At 29.0% G+C, this 18,056-nt stretch overlaps 1 protein-coding gene across 1 annotated transcript in view; it reads left to right on the top strand.

Annotated features, from left to right (window-relative positions):
- Window positions 1-18,056, top strand: part of LOC123271216 — a 353,707-nt gene that overhangs the window by 79,444 nt on the left and 256,207 nt on the right. The window lies entirely within an intron of this gene.

Raw genomic sequence — 18,056 nt, forward strand, 5'->3', positions numbered from 1 at the left:
TTATAGCAATGCAATACAACGACATAGGGATATCCGCAATGTATTTCTTTCCGTGAACGTTGTAGAATTTTACCAAATCATGTAAAATCGACTATTAAATATGCTAGTAGATGCAGTTCTAAACTATTTTGATATTTTCATTCCCTAAATTTCGTTGGTGACCGCAAGCTGTGACTTACCTTAAGGTACAAAAAGATAAAATAAAAAAATAGTTTCACCTTAACGGAATATTGAGATAAACTTTTGTAATGCTCTCTAATGCACAAAGTTTTGTGCCAACTTTTTCGTTTGCCCTCGTTTTTTATGTTATTTCTTTTTTTTTATGTATACTTGCTCTACCTGCTGACTATTCTACTATTTTAAAGGCTTTTGTCGATGGAATTTAAGTTCGAAATCTTATTCTCTTTCTTCTACATAAATATAAAAGTCATATAAAAAAAAATCTTCATTCACTTTTAAGGTGATAAGAAAATGCTTAATGTTCAATTACACAGTATATAGTTATATATCCTCTGGTAGAAAAAGAAAAGTTTGATAAGTCCAAAAGTGCATTATTCACAATAATAGAATGATAATGCGCAGGTGCCTCTAGTGGGATAAGTGTAAATAATATATAAAGATATACAGTCTCTTGGTTCTTTTCTTTTGCACGCCTCATAGCGAAACGCATGAGGTCCACGAATAGAAAAGAATAGATCTTATTCCTATGTAGAATGGTAACCATTACTATCTTACATACTGACGGAAATTTTGGTTAGAATTCTGTGTAAATTTGCTGAGAAAAATCTTAGGAATTGTGATAAAAATATGAGTAATCACTCATTCAATGCTGAATTAAACTCTGAAAATAATGTTGTTTTTTTATTTTTTTGATAGAAATTTCAGTTTGTTATTAACAAAAAACATAAACAAAAAAGTATGAAGAATCCAAAAGTGGACGCCTTATAACGCACATTCATTTTTTAAGAATAAAATTAATTGTGTAATTGATTAAAAAAAAAATAATAATTAAGTAATTTTTTACAGAGTATTTTTTATTTTTTTTTAAATATCGGCGCCCTTTTTTCTTGTCATATGTGCACGTAGTCTAAAAAAATCTAGTTTGATCAAGTGGTGCCATAGTTTTCACATGTCAAATAAGAAGAGTTCGTTTGTCTTTGTACGGTTGTATCGTAGTGAATTTTGATAAAAATTCAATTAAAAAAAAAAAACTACGTAAACTAGGCTACTGATATGAAATACGGACCCAGTTCATCGAATTCTTGAACTAATAAAAAAGGTCCGGTCTTGAAATATCAATTTGTTCGGGAGTAATCGTTGGTACATCCAAAATGGGGTGACATCAGAACGTCCACGTAAAGTTATTTTCGAAACGTTTTTTTTTTTTTTTTTTTTTTTTCTTTCAAAATAGCAACATTTATCTATTCATTTAAACAAACCCAACTGCTTAAGCCACTAACGGGGTTGATATTTACTGGCAATTAATATATAAAAAATTTGTTATGTATGACAAGATGACTTATAAATAGTACAGTAATTTAATAGATAGACTGCTATCAATAAATCTATTGAATTTTACCAAAATATTACAACACATAAAGTATAAATTTATGAATAAAAGTCATTACTAATATTACAAATAATAAACAAATTATAACTCATCCTGGGTCCAATAATCAATAGTCTGATTTATCGCTGGAATGAATTTTCAGGGTATGAATTGTCGAAGGGATGATTTGTCGGTGTTGAATTGTCTTGGGCCCAAAATGCATCACACCAGACTGCTAAATGAGTAGACCATGAAATGATGAGTAGAACATGAAATGATTTTAGAAAGTAAAAGATGGTTTAATTTAAGTCTTTTCTTGGTGTACATCTACTTATATTATTGTATAAGTGTAATATGGTTGTAATAAAGGCATTTAAAGATCACAAAATTGCTTGAACTCGATGAATCGAGTATAAAGCACAACCTCACGCGCTTCGTGCTATGAGGCGTGCAATAAAAATTTCAGTATTTCATAAATAAATCAATAACTATAGGTGATATCTAAAATTGGAAAAAAAATCCTTGACCCGTTGAGGACACATGGGGTCCAGTGGACCCCAGGCGAACTTTGAGGCAATTTTAAATTTAGAAGGAGATTTATAAATGAGTCTTAGTCTGCAATCTGTTATCGGTTGAAATCTACGCAATAAGTTGTGATACGTCACAAAGGCCTCCATGCTGTTAGCCTCATTTTAAGCGACTGACCGAAATTCGTAACTTCAAACTTCAGAATAAATATATTTCTTTCAAACTTCATTAAATATTAATTTTTTTCTTCAAAATATATTATTTTCCGAATAAAATGGCGTTGGTTTTTTTTCGATATCGTAAAAATCAAAATTTCTGCGACTTTTTTTATAAAAAAAGTTTAGTTTTTTTTTCTAAACGATTTTTTAGTATTTTTAAATTATTAGAAATTAAAAATAGCTAGTAGATATTTAGAGGGAATGTTATATTAAAGTTTGGTGCCAATTATAAGTCAATACATCACACAGGAAATGAATTAGAACTGTTTTGCTGAGTGGGGTCGACTGGACCCCGTGTGTCCTCAACGTAATTTTTTCGACGTGTGTCCTCAACGGGTTAAAGAAGAAGACATTTCTGAAAAAAGTCTGTAGTCCCGGAACTTTAGCTTTAAAAACAAGAATTTTTATTTAATGTTGAACATGGGGTGTTAAAATACGACAGCAGTCGCGCGGAAATTTTTTTAGACTATTTCGATGTTTTTTTCCATTTTTATTGCATTTAAGGAAGTATAGGACGTACAGTCCGTTCACTGAGTTTCATCTCACAATGAATATATATAGCTATACTATAGTACGTGACTTAAGAAGGATTAATTTTGTTCGAGACTGTACTTTCAGAAAACTTAACAAGTTTTTACTAGTGATTTAATGAAATTTAGCTTACCGGAATAATCTTTTATGCATTAAATAACTATATTATTATCAAATAATTGATAATTTATTTTTAATTTGAATAAAATAATAAGTTTTTTAATTTTAAATATTTTTTAAAAAGTTTGGCAACGCAATAAATTTTATCGCGGTTGCGCATGCGTTGACTGCTCTATTCGTGTTTTTGATGGGTACGTGTGTATTATGTTTACAAGTAATGCTATTAAAAATATCAAAATATTGATTATTTAATTATGTTATGTTTTATAATAAATAATAACAATTTTATAATATTTTTCTTAACTTATTTGATATTTTTTTTAACCTATTTCATTGAAGCTTTAAATTTCCCGCGCGACCCACCATGTACGGCGTTGCCGTCAACATAACCCACATTTGCTATTATATGGCTGACTATTTTTTTAAAATTTAGATTTTTCAAACTCAATTATTTTTATAACTAAGTACCCTCAACTTAATTTTATTTTTTCAATAATTTTTGAAAATTTTTTTTTTCTTACAATGAGTTTTTCGAAGCTTTCTCATTATTTTTTCATCATGAAATTTATTAAAACAAGAGTAGGTGTGAGATTTGGTATGTCATTACAATGTTAAATGACCTGTTTTGAATCTTGTTTTATAAATAAACTATCAACTCTAGGTCTCTGAAATTTTAACACAATACGTATTAAATATATTTCTATCGATCCTAAAAATTTTAAATTGATCTCACTATTTCGACTTAACTCCCATACCTCCTTAATCAATTTTTGAAAAGTATTGAATTAATCTCCACTAAATTATCTTGACAATGGTATGAAAAATATCTTGGTTCCGTGAACTAACAAAGATATAATAATAAATATAGTTGCCGAAATGAGGCGAAAAAAATTTTTCGATCGTAAAGGACTCTCTGATGCTTCACATCATGAGTTGTGCAATAATCTGAAAAATTTCTAAATACACTAAACTATATCACACTTTAAAAATTAAGAAAATGCTAGTTTGAAATCAATTGCGTTCGTTTTTTCTAAAAGCTTATAATTTGGAGAAAAATCGTCCCAATGACAATTTTTTTTAAATTCTTTATTTTGGAATATATTTTTTAAAAAAAGAATATATATCTATTCGTATAAAGTTCCGTCATGAACACGAATGTAATATTTATTAAATCTGTGAAAAACAAGCCATTAAATTCTGTAATATAAAGGAATCTCTTGAGTTAAAATACATTTTGATAAAATACTTTGAAGCTCCATAAAATACTCTTGAAATGATCAAAGGAAAAATTACTTTTTGAATGTTTGCAATTAAACGGCTTTAAAATGGTATCATCACAATTTTTATTGTTTCTTGTCATGTATTTCGTGACATTGCAAGTACGCAGGAAGTTTCTGCACAACTTGGTTCTGCATACCACAAGCATGATAGCACAAAAGGCAGAGTATATGCGACAGAGACCTAAAAATATGTTATCCCTCTCACGCTCGTTCTAACTTGTGCATGAAACGGTATGGAACTTCGTGTCGGAATTTCAATTTTTTATTTGTTTAGTCATACATACGCAATAGGTTTTCGGGTTTTAACATTCAAAATATACAAAAAAAAACTACGAGGTAATAAAACGTTTTTCACAAAAGCTTTTAGTTTGATACAAAATAAAATATCTGAAACTCAGTTCACCCTGCGGCAATCTCTGGAATTTTTCGCTTGTTTGAGCTTACAAAGCTCAAAAATTTTTTAGTTGGCGAATATTTGAGCTCTTCGAGCTCGAAAATTTGAGAAATGTTTTAAATCTACTTAATGGTAGATATAAATTTATATTTTTCAGTTTTAGTAATTGAGGTAAATGAATCGTATATTTGAGAAACCCTATAAGTCATATTATTTTCGAAATCGGGTTTATTGCATTTTTCGGTTCTTTAAATTTTCCCTCACTTATACCATTACCAAAAAATATTAAATCCGTGTTCAAGACCTAACCAATCGGTCGATATAAATCTCGTTTAGTTGAGTAACCCCAGAAGTCAGTAACTTATGGAGTTTTTTGAATAAACATTCAATTTCAAAATTCCAAAAATAAATTTCTTTTTTTTTTTTTTTTTTAATAAAACTTCTGAGTATAAAAATTCAGTTCAGTGCAAAATGCTTAAATTTTAATAATTTTCGCAATATGGACTTAAAAAACTTAAATTAAATTATTGTTTTATTGTTTGATATGATTTTACTGACTTTAATTTTACAATGATTGATTATTAGATAATTAGAAAGTAAATTTACAGTTAAATACTTTAATTTTAGTAAGTTCTATAATATTCGCTTGATGGATTAAAATTAAAACTATGTTGTTTTATTGTTGACTCGGATTTAACTGATTTTAATTCTGAAATTAATGATAACAAAATAAAAATACATTATATTTACTGTTAAATATTTTGATTTCAATAATTTTTGCAATTTTAGTTTTATAAAGTTAGATTGTGATAAACTAAAATGTTGTTTTATTGTTGATTTTCAGTTCACTAATTTGAATTTGAAAATATATGATTTATTATAATTATCGTTAGTTGTAGTTCCAATACATATTTTGTACTTTATTTTATAAATATAATAAACTATCCCGTGTAAAAAAAAAGTTTCCTGAAAAGTTCCGGAATAGTTCTTGCACTGATAGAAGGATTTAGTACGGAGTACTAAACTGATTTAGTAACAAGATTTTTATTCATTTATTTGGGAGAAACAAATATTTTGTACCCATCAATATTATTTATTACAGTTTAATAAATGTTTTCTATTTATGTCTTTTTTCAGTGGAGTTTAGTTTACATTTTTTAATTTTTCTATTATTGATATGTTAAAAATTTGTTTATTTTTAAATTTTATAAATGTCTCAAACGAAATAATATAATTTGATGAGATTATTTTCTTTATAATACCTTATATTTTTACTTAAAATTATTTATTTTAAGTTAAAAAGTTTGGTTACACGCTAAAATTAGTAAAAAAATTAATTTTTTTGATACCAATAAACGATTCATTGAGTACCAATAAATAATTTGTTAAATACTACTAAATATTTATTTGGTAGAACTAAATGGGCTTTAATAAATGATTTAGTACCTATTACTAAATATTTGGTAATGAAAGGTTTGTTACTAAATCATTTAGTATCTGTTACTAAATCTTATTAAATAGAACTAAATCCTTCTATCAGGGAGAAAAATTGATAAATTAATGATTTTATTACTATTTTGTTCGTTTTGGTCAGAAACCCCATATAAGTCAATCAACTTCAAATCATTATTATGAATAGTAGTAATTGACAATTAAATTTTTTCATGCTCAAATATTTTTTAGGGATACTAACATTATTATTATTCATAATTGGTTCTTGATGTTAATGAAAACTTAACCGAGAAAAATGTTTTTTGCTTCTCCTGAAAAATTTAGTATTTTTGAGTTATGGGGTTTCTCAAACAAACCATTTAAATAATATTTTATTAATTATGAAATTATCGATACTTCCACAATTTTTTTAGATGTCTTAAAGTTTTAACTCATTAAAGTATTTTATAACATTAATTTTGAACAGTTACGTGAAAACGTTAAACAACTTACTTTTTTTCTAAATTTGAATTCAAATACTGGCTGTCAATATAATAACAAAATATCATAATCGTTAAAGTTTTGCCATTCTCCATTATTTTTACTTGTTCTCTGATCTACCTTACCCGAAAGATTCTTGGCAAACCTCCATTGCGGTTTTGCAGTTCGCTCACTGTTTTTCCACCTCAAAGGATTTCTACCCATTTAGGATTAGTTAGCCTCTTTATTAATTTTTTTTTCTTTTATGGCCTTTATCCGATTTTAACGAAGAAGAATAAGTTCTGTCTTTTTTTGTATCAATTTATTGAAGAATTTCACATACGAACACTGATAAAAAAATAAATTGATTCAAGAAAAACTTTTTCTTCAAAATGTCATTCTTGTATTAAGTAATTCAATTCTCTTAACTTAAGAAAATGATTTTCGAATCAAGAAACTTGGTTGTTTTAAAATAAGATATATATACTTCGCCCAAGAATTTCTTTCTCTTGGATTAAGATTGACGGTAACATTGGTTCAAGATTTTACCGACTTGTTACAAGTATGGCGCGACTCTTGAATTAAGATAATATTTTACTTGTTTCAAGCATATAATTTTTTTATTTTTGCTATTCTCTGTATTAATAAATATTTTTCGGCATATAGAGAAATAAAAATTTTTTTACTTCAAAATTTTTTTCTGACTTAAACTTATAACATAAAAAATTAGGAAAACGGTTGACCCTGAAGGCCATCCCTGCAACTTCCCGCTAATTCCATACTTAGGCGCTTAAAATTGCACCAATGACGTTTTTGAGCTCTTCGAGCTCAAAAATACAATTTATGGGTTATTTTGAGCTCTCCGAGCTCAAAGAGATTGCTTTCTTATGCTTTAAAGCTCTTCGAGCTCAAAAGTCTGATAGAGATTTGATGACACTATTTTTTGAATTTTTAAACCCCAATAACTTTTGAATGAATAAACCGATTTTCACGCGGTTGGCAGCATTCGACGCAGTTTTTCAAGCCTCACAAAGAATCTTGAATTTTGAATTGATCTCGCTAGGAATTTCGGAGTTATTCCGAAAAAACACTTTTGTCGGTTTTCTTTCGTTCACGATATCTCTCGAACGAATCAACCGATTATGACCGGACTAGTGGCGATCGACGTGGTTTTTTAAGGTTAAGAGCTGATTAGTTTTTAGAATTGAACCATCAAGCCGTTTAAAAGTTATTCCAAAAAAACCACATTTGAAAAAAATTTTTTTTTTCAGTTTTTTGAAGATTTATCAAAATCTATTGATCTGAATCGGTCCAAATAGTTTTCAAAATCTAAGTTTGGTCAAGTCCTTTCGAATGGCACCAACCGCGATGAAATCGGTCAATCCGTTCAAAAGTTATAAGCGGTTCACATACTTTCACACACACACACACACACACACACACACACACCGTGACAACCTCGCGGGGATAGTCAGGGAAGCTTCCTGTGACCTTCAAACGTCGAGATTTGATGAAAACTCAATTTTTGCAAAACGGTGTGAAAACAATAACTTCCCGATTTTTGAAAATCTTCGATTTTCTGAGCGGGACGTTGAAAATTTGTTCTTGAATCAACAATCAATAATTCTTGACATGAAATAAAATTAATCTTTATTGAAGAGAATCGTTTTTGAATAAAAAATTCACTTCTATCGATCGAAGATAATATAGTCTTGAACCAAGTAAAAATGTTATTGATCGGAGTGATTAGATCTCTCACTCCAAGAAACATGAAATCAAGACATGAATTTTTTGAAGTAAGACAACTAGTTCTCTTCAAAATAATTTTCTTGGAGCAAGAATATTTTTCTTGAATGAAGATATTTTTTTATCAGTGTAAGAGGAAAGAAAAATATGGGACCAATTCCCATAATTTTACGGGATTTTTTCCTATATCATTATAGAAACTGCAACCATAAATTATGAGAACAGTTCCCATAATTATAGGAAATTTTTCTGTAATTACAAGAAAATTTCTTATAATTATAGGAATGTTACCTGTAATATCATCGGAACGATTTCTATAATTATAGGAATCATTCCTATAATTTATAGGAACGGTTTCTATACTATTATAGGAATAATGCCCATAATATATAGAAATGAACCATATAAATTATAGGAATTAATCCTATAAATTGTGGGAATAGTTCCCACAAGGGTATGGAAATTATTTCCATACAATTATGGGAATTATTCCTATAATATTATTCTAATGATTCCTAGGGGACGGACGGGCAAGACGGAGAGGGCGGGTAAAATGAATAATCGTTTTAAATCGCTGGTCGGTCGATAGAAACATTTTAGACAGCAATCTATCAATCTATTATGTAACTACACTTACCGTTATCGATAAAGCATTGGTTTTGCATACTTGTGGGAATTTTTTTTATAAATATTGAAATTTAGGAAAAAAAAAAAATTTTAAATCGTAAGTATACAGTACTTAGTTTAATGTTGTTAAGGACGATGCAGATTTGATTTTTTTTCTTCATATTCAGGACGCGGTTGATATTTTTGCGACGATTGTTTTGATTGAAATGTATTTTCCAATCAGTATTCGTTTTACGCGACCTGAGTATTCATTTTGCCCGCCCTGGTAGGGAAAACCGGATATTTTTGACTTTTTTTTTTTTTTTTAATTTCGAAGAAGAATTTCTTTTGTTATTATTTTTATTTTACTTTAATTATAAACTTCAATTACCCAAAAATTATTAGCCAAAGTTAAGAATGGATATGATTGTAATATATATTTGTTATTTCATTTTCAAATTAACATATCCGTTTTGCCCGTCCTTCCCCATACTATTATGAAAATATTTTTTTAGAAAATAATGCAGAAAACATTTCTATTATACACTTTTTGTCTAAAAGCTCCATTCAGTCTTCTATATTATGAGAGAATTTTTTCACTATTCTGGAAATATTTGTTTGACACTATATAGGAATAATTCCCATAGTAATAGGGAATAATTCCGATAGTATCATAGTAATTATTCCTATACTAGTATAGGAATAGTTCCCATGATAGTATAGGGACAGTTCTCATACTTATGGGAATAGTTCCCATAATGGTATAGGATTAGATTCTATAATTTCATAAGGATGGTTCCCACAATGACCTGGGAACTGTTCTTATACCATTATGGGAACCATTTCCATAATAGTATGGAAAATATTCCTATACTATTATGGGAACTATTTCTACTCTATTATTGGAACCATTTCTATAATATTCTAAGAATGATTTCTATAATCATTGTGGGAACCATTCGTACCCATTATAGGAATATTTCCTATAATTTTCTTTCCGTGTAGCATTAACCCTTCGTCACTCGCGTCTTTTTTAGTTTCTCGCTCGCACTATAGTGAGTCTCTATAGATTGAGTAGTTTTTAGGCGGCGATCTGCTCATAGCGCGAGTGACGAAGGGTTAAATGTAATTTCCGAAAAAATTTCATATTATTTGACAAACTGTATTTTCGGAGACTAGTTTATATATCTAAAATTGTTTTGAAATAATTTAATATTCATTTAAAAATTTGTGATTTTAATGAATATAATCGTGACTTGTGTCTAAAATGATTTTTAGAAACTATAAGATAGATTAATTAGAGTGCTTTCTCAATGTACGTCTACTCATATTATTGCATAAGTGCAATATGTTTGTGATCGAGGGGTTTGAAGACCACAAAATCGCTTGTCCTTGATGTGTCGGGAATAAAGCACTACATTAACCTTTTTGCGCTATGAGGCGTGCAAAAATGATAGTTAAATATTGAAAAGGGAATTGATAATAATTTCGATTAAAATGAAAGACTTTTATGCTCAATCGTTTTTGAAATTTATAAATATTTATAGAATATCTTTTTCTATTCAGGAAATAAATTACAGTTACAAAATGAAAGATTACTTTGATAACAGTATAATTATTGTTGAAGAATGAATAAATAAATAAACAACAATTGCGCTTTTAGATTTATTACGCTTTTGTATGAGAATTTCTCGTGAAAGCTTTTCATTGGAAGCTGACAGTAAAACAGAAGAAAAAGGAAGTAGAACTGAATGAGTGAGCAAGTATAGAGTGAATATTCCCTGGAACCTGGACGAAAACTTCGTTCTTACAATGATTCATTGTTAGGGTGTTGCAATTTGTGCCTTCTAAGTTTTGGCATAAATAAAGGCAAAAGAGTGAGAGGAAAAAGTGGGTATTATAAAATCGCGCCTCAGGTTATAAAGCATCCCAGCTATATGAGTTTGCATTACAAAACTTCTATACAATACTAAGCAAGATATTTGGAAAGCGTTTAAGCTCAAAAAAGAGATAAGAGATGATAATAAATAAATAGGATTTAAATTTTCATGATTTAAAACTATTGTGTTTGTCAAATTAGGATATTTCAATGTTTATCATAATGTAGGCAATCTAATCCTGTTTATATATTTACGCAGTAAAAAAATTTTAGACGAAAATTTACTGTTTAGAAAAGATTTTTTACAGTTTATTATCGTAACTTTATCAAAAAATTTAATTTTATTATTTAATAATTAAAACCTGTTAATGATTACAATTGTTGATATTTCATGACAATTTTACATATTTTTAAAATTAAAAAATGGTAAAATTTAATTACATGGTATAAACTATTGACCGCAAAAAATTTCATTTCTTCAAGTAGGATAAAACTGCTTATACGTTTGTAATTTCTTAACAATATTGTTAAGAAAGACCTTATTTTCAAATCCAGATTTCTCAATGTTTTTTTTTTTTATGTAATTGCATTGCTTAAAATTATTTTACATTATTTATAGTCTAAATAACCATATCGCGTTACTAGAATCATAATGGCGTATCTCAAAATATACGCCCTTATGGTTCTGCAGAACCATAAGGGCGTATAAAAAATTTTTTTTTGCTCCAATCAATGTAAAAATGTTGAAAATATTAACATCTATGGAAAAAACGAAAAAAAAATTTTTTTTGTGATACGCCCTTACGGTTTTAAGAAAACATTTTTCTAAAACCATAAGGGCGTATCCGATTTTTTCGGTTTACTTCAATTATGGGTCAGAGTAAGAAAAAAAATTGCAAAGGTAATAGAATATCACTCCACAACTTGATTTATGTCAACAAATATTTATTTAAGTGAGAAAACTAATAAAAAATTAAGGAAAAATAAATTCATCAGAGTATTACTCCAATGCCATCTCCATCGTCAGGATCATCTGTGTCTAAGATTATAAAAGTAAAAAAAAAGATTTCTTAATTTTTTTTTTTAACTAGATAATGACAAAAAAGTTTATAAACTATGACCATGGCTGAAAATTAAACTTTGATAATACCGATGATATTTTGTGGGACAGAGCCTGATGTAAAAAAATGATTTAGATCATCAAACTTGCTTCAAGATATTGGTATTGAAGAACCATAACAATTCTCAAGAACAAAGTTCTTTTTGAATGACTTTTTTGAAATGACAGTTTTAAATGGCTTACAAAACTCTTTTGTTAATTGTAAATAGATCTGAAGTAAAAAAAAAAACAATTTTGAAAAACTTTGAGGCTAATTTTATTAACTTGAAGACATACCGATTGTTCTCAAGTTGTTATGAATTCATTTTTTCTTAATTTTTCATTCGTTTTTTCACTCAAATAAATATTTGTTGATATAAATTAAGTTGTGGAGTGATAATTTCTATCACCTTTGCAATTTTTTTTCTTACTCCGACCTATAATTGATAATAAACCGAAAAAACAGGATACACCCTTATGGTTTTAGAAAAATGTTTTCTTAAAACCATAAGGGCGTATCACAAAAAAAAAATCGGCGATACTTTTCAAAAAAAGTATTGCCGAGAACTCAAAGAAAAAAATCAAAATGAAGCAAAAAAAAAGACCTCAGTTGAACAGAAAAAAAAATAAAATAAAATCAAAACCAAAAAACTTGAAAAAAAAAAAAAATATTTAAAATGTAAAAATGATTCTGCCGTTGAGACTGCCATTGTCTTTATTGTAATGGACTTTACTCAGAATCCAGAGTCATGGATTCAGTGTAAAAATGGTCTGATGATTCTCGCGCAGGTATTGGCGAATATTATTCTGACGAATATGTTTGTGATCATTGCGAATAATCATATATTCATTAAATTATCTCGATGTGATTTCCTAATTATCAAACATTTATAATAAATAATAATTAATTTCTTTTATTGCACTTAGAGGTTTTAAACCTACGTACAAAAAAAAAATACAGAGATGTTATTTAGCAATGAATTGGTTACATCAGTTTACATTGATTGAAATCACGAGTTTTCAGATTGGGCTTTTAAAATACGTAATATCTTGAACCAGACCTTTTTTTTTTTCTATATTTTTATCAAATCAAAATTAGAAATATGAATTGCGTAGATTAAGACATCCTGGGAGGAATTCAAATAAAACTTTGAGATTGGGTTTCTGCCTGGTGCAGAGGATACCGTGGTCAATAATTAATAATATAATAATTACTGTTTTAATTTCAAGAAACTGTGTTTTCAAGTTTTTATAAGCTATATAATTCAATTTTTTGTTAAATTTTTCAGTTCCATTAAATTCTTACTGATTCATTTTACCCAAGATAAATACCATTGATCTAAAAAGGCCTAAAATAAAGAATTCTTTAAATTTATCACAATTCAAAAAAAAAATAATTTTTTCGTGACAATTTTTTTTTCGAGTGGCCCATTATGCCCCTCATATCACATATTGGCCCAAAATATCATAAAAACATTATAGAGGTCATAACTTGACGGAAATTGAAGAAAAAAAATTTTACTTAATTTGTTGAGGGGGGCCTTCGTGCCCCAGGTTCCCCTACTCTGTAAGAAATTACTTAATTATATTTTTTTTTTTTTTTTAAATTACACGATTTATTTTTTTCCTAAAAAATGAATGAGTGTTATGAGGCGTGCACTTTTGGATTTTCCAAACTTTTTTTTCAATTATTGTGAGTGTTGGCGGTGCACAGTGCTAGACTCCAAGCTTATGTAAGTGCTGAAGGACATCCGTGGTAGTTTACTTCGGTTAGCGTAGCGAGAGAGTCCCTGACTACCAACTAAGAGTTCAGGGTTCGATTCTCGGTTAAAAATTCCGATTTGTTTTTTCGATTCCTTCAAAGTTACCAATGAGTCCTACCTCTTATCCTTCTCCTTCCCTAAAATTTCTTTTAAAAAAACCGACTGTTAATTTTTACGATAATTGAATCGTAAAGTTCACTAACACGTCTTGTATAATTAGCTCTATAAAATTGGTCCTTTTAAGTCTCTTAGCATTATTTATTGAATAAAATTCACGATAGTAGATCGTAAAAATTATTAAATGAGAAGTATAGTCCACTGTTACTATTCTATTTCATAAAAATTACGATATCAATAACATATTGAACTCTGTAAACTTTACAGACTAGTTTTTTCCGTATAAATTTTATCAAACTCTTTTAAAAAAAACTAATTTGATGTCCTAACACGGTTATCAAAATATAGGCAATAAATATACAAGCCCGTATATCTTTCTACCTTGTGTATATAATAAAATCCGGTGAAGAATTGAAAAGAAACGTCGTATAAAAAAATTCGAGAAAAAAATAGACAGCAAGATAAATAGATAAAAAAGAAAGGGTAATGTAAAAAAAGTAAATACAATGGGCAGTATCCACATGCATGACCAATCTAACCTCTACCTCTGGCATTAGAGTGGAAGTATGTGCGCACGTGTGTAAAATTAGGATCGGTAGGACTCAGCTGACCGTAATATAAGTGCAAACAAATATGAATGATTCGCATGAAAAATTTTATACATCGGTTTGAGTTTCTGATAATTTTTCATTATAAAATTGAAAGTCAGCTGAATTTTTTTATTTTTATCTAGTTTTTTACTTTGTGCATAAAAGTTGTAATCTTCTGGTCATGAATATTACAATGTACAACGTATACTTATAGAATGCTCACAGCTTTCGCGGGAGATTACGTCATTTGCATGCGGCTGACGTTGCTACAGCTGACAAGTCGAGCATACGGCAGTCTCACGAATTCACTGATTGAATTTCGAATAATCTGTTACTAACTCACGTTTATGTTAAAATTTGACAACAGAACATTTCTATATATATATATATATATATATATATATATATAAAACTTTAATGTATGTATAAGGTATAATACACTTGCATACATTTTTAGTGCATAATATTTAAGTTGTCATACGAGACAAATGTTTTTCATATTTTTTTATAGATATTATACGCATATAATAGCTACAAAAAATTAATAAATATTCATCAAAATAGATTATTTAATCTTATTTGAATAACAAAATAAAAAAAAAAACAAATCGATGTGTAGCAATGTTTTTATTTTATTTTTTTAACTTACCTCTTCAAACAATTATACCAAGTCGAAAAGTATACTTATTCTTGTTTCTGCACATTTCATTTTTTTTTTAATAATAATCTTCTTCAACTACTTGTATTTCAACTTTCGTAATATGTAGTTCTTTGCTTATAATATTTGTTTTAAATTCTGATTAATACTCATACAATATTGATGCAGCAGTAAGATAAAGTACCCATGCTGAAAAAAAGGTTCACTTGAGCCAAGAAAATATTTTTCTTCTTAATTATTTTTTTGAAAGAAAAAAAAATTTTTTTTGACAAGAAGTTTCGCTTATTCCAATAAAATTAATTCCCCTACTTCAAGAAATACGTATCTTGGTCCAAGAAAATTTATTTAAGTCAAGAAAATCTTGTTTTGAGAAAATTCAGCCTCTTGCTTCAAAAAATTAAGTTCTTGATAGAAGTAAATTTTCTTGTCTTGAGAAAATTTCTCTCTTGCTCCAAAAAATTAAATAAAAAGATAGAAGCAAATTTTAATCAATATTTTTATTGATTAACATGTCAAATGGGAAGATCAAATAATATTGAATCATTTTTTTTTCATTCAATATGTATAATTGCACGCTAAAATAATATAAAATGAGTATCAAATATTCAAGAGAAAAATTTTCTCAACGTGAGAAAATTTTTTTCTCAGCTGAAGTAGGTGGCGCTGCTTCTCTAAAGTTGTAGTTGTTAAAGGATACTACACTATATATTAATAATAATAATAATAATAATATTTGCAAGATTAATTCATATTTAATAATATTTATTCACTTATTTATTACATAAATTAGTTAGCGTCTCTTTATAATTAGTCAGGTCACAAATCGATAATATAATAATAATACGACAATATAATAGTAACATCATAATAATATCGACAATATAATAGTAATAATGCTCAATCACGCCACAGCTATGGCGTGCAAAAAGGCGGGATTATTTGAGTGTTTATTGGAGAGAGTGAGAGGGTTTCCCGCTCTGATGACTGGCGCTTTGGTAGGTTTGACTTGACTTCTGGCCGCTGGAGGCGCGACCGAGGCGACAGGACCGCCACAAAGTATCTAAAAATCTTGATCAAATATAAAAATTTATAGTATCAAGTATTTATGATAATTTGAATTAAGAAAAAATTACTTCCACCGAGAATAGAATTTCAAGAAAAATTTTTACTTCGGCCAACAAAACTTCGGTCTTCTTCAGGCACCCGAGAATTTTCTTGAGCTAAGAATTTTGTTCTTCAGTCAAGAAATTTTTCTTTCTGTGCAGTAGTTGAACAGGTTTCAAAGTAAAACGTAGTTAACCCTACTTTTAATAGATAAAGATGCAATTATTAGTTCAAATTAGTGATTTTCATAAAAATATAAACAATTTTGAATCAATTGAAGCGCAAAATAACAAAGATAATTGAATATTTATATTTTGAAGACGTTTTTAAGATAGACTATGAAATCAATCAACTCCAAAAACTAATCAGCTCTTAACATCAAAAAACCACCTCGATTGCCGCTAATCCGATCAAAATCGGTTGATTCGTTCGAGAGATATCATGCAGGAAAGAAAACCCACAAAAGTGTTTTTTCGGAATTACTTCAAAATTTCTAGTTTGACCAATTGAAACTTAGAAATTCTTTGAGGCTTAAAAAACTGCGTAGAATGTCACCAATCGCGTACAAATCGGTTCATTTATTTAAAAGTTATTGTGGTTTGAAAATTAAAAAAATAGTGTTCTATGAAACTTTTATCAGACTTTTGAGCTCAAAGAGCTCAAAAGCATAGAAAAGGTATCTTTTTGAGCTGGGAGAGCTCAAAACAACACATAGATTGTAATTTTGAGCTCGAAGAGCTCAAAAATTTCGTACGTGCAATTTTAAGCGCCCAGGTATTAACGGAATTAGCGGGAAGTTGCAGGGATGGCCTTTAAGGTCAACCGTTTTCCTAATTTTTAACTTCCCGCTAAGAAAATCGAAGATTTTCAAAAATCGGGAAGTTATTGTTTTCACCCCGTTTTGCAAAAATCGAGTTTTCATCAGATCTCGACGTTTGAAGGTCACGGGAAGCTTCCCTGACTATCACCGCGAGGTTGTCACGGTGTCTGTATGTGTGTGTGTGTGTGTGTGTGTGTGTGTGTGTGTGTGTGTGTGTGTGTGTGTGTGTGTGTGTGTGTGTGTGTGTGTGTGTGAAAGTATGTGAACCGCTTATAACTTTTGAACGGCTTGACCGATTTCATCACGGTTGGTGCCATTCGAAAGGGCTCGACCAAACTTAGATTTTGAAAACTATTTGGACCGATTCAGATCAATAGATTTTGAGAAATCTTAAAAAAACTGAAAAAAATTTTTTCAAATGTGGTTTTGGAATCACTTCTAAACGGCTTAAAGGTTCAATTCCAAAAACTAATCAGCTCTTAACCTCAAAAAACCACGTCGATCGCCACCAGTCCGGTCAAAATCGGTTGATTCCTTCGAGAGATATCGTGAACGAAAGAAAACCGAAAAAAGTGTTTTTTCGGAATAACTCCAAAATTCCTAGCGTGATCAATTCAAAATTTAAGATTCTTTGTGAGGCTTAAAAAACTGCGTCGAATGCTTCTAACCGCGTAAAAATCGGTTTATTCATTCAAAAGTTATTGCGGTTTAAAAATTCAAAAAATAGTGTCATCAAATCTCTATCAGACTTTTGAGCTCGAAGAGCTTTAAAGCATAAGAAAGCAATCTCTTTGAGCTCGGAGAGCTCAAAATAACCCATAAATTGTATTTTTGAGCTCTAAGAGCTCAAAAACGTCATTGGTGCAATTTTAAGCGCCTAAGTATGGAATTAGCGGGAAGTTGCAGGGATGGCCTTCAGGGTCAACCGTTTTCCTAATTTTTTTTTCTTAAAATGATGGTATACCGTTATTTTTACTGATTATTCGGTTTACGACCTAGTATCTTTTTCGTGAAATAAATAGCATCTATCGGCGAATCTCGACATGTCAACTTTTAAATTAACAAAAATATAATTATTTTGATTTGTAATTGAAAAAACTTACAGAAATCAATTACTGTATCATTGGATAGTGATAACATGCG

The sequence above is a fragment of the Cotesia glomerata genome, linkage group LG9 (assembly GCF_020080835.1).
Source record: "Cotesia glomerata isolate CgM1 linkage group LG9, MPM_Cglom_v2.3, whole genome shotgun sequence".
Taxonomy (NCBI): Eukaryota; Metazoa; Arthropoda; class Insecta; order Hymenoptera; family Braconidae; genus Cotesia; species Cotesia glomerata.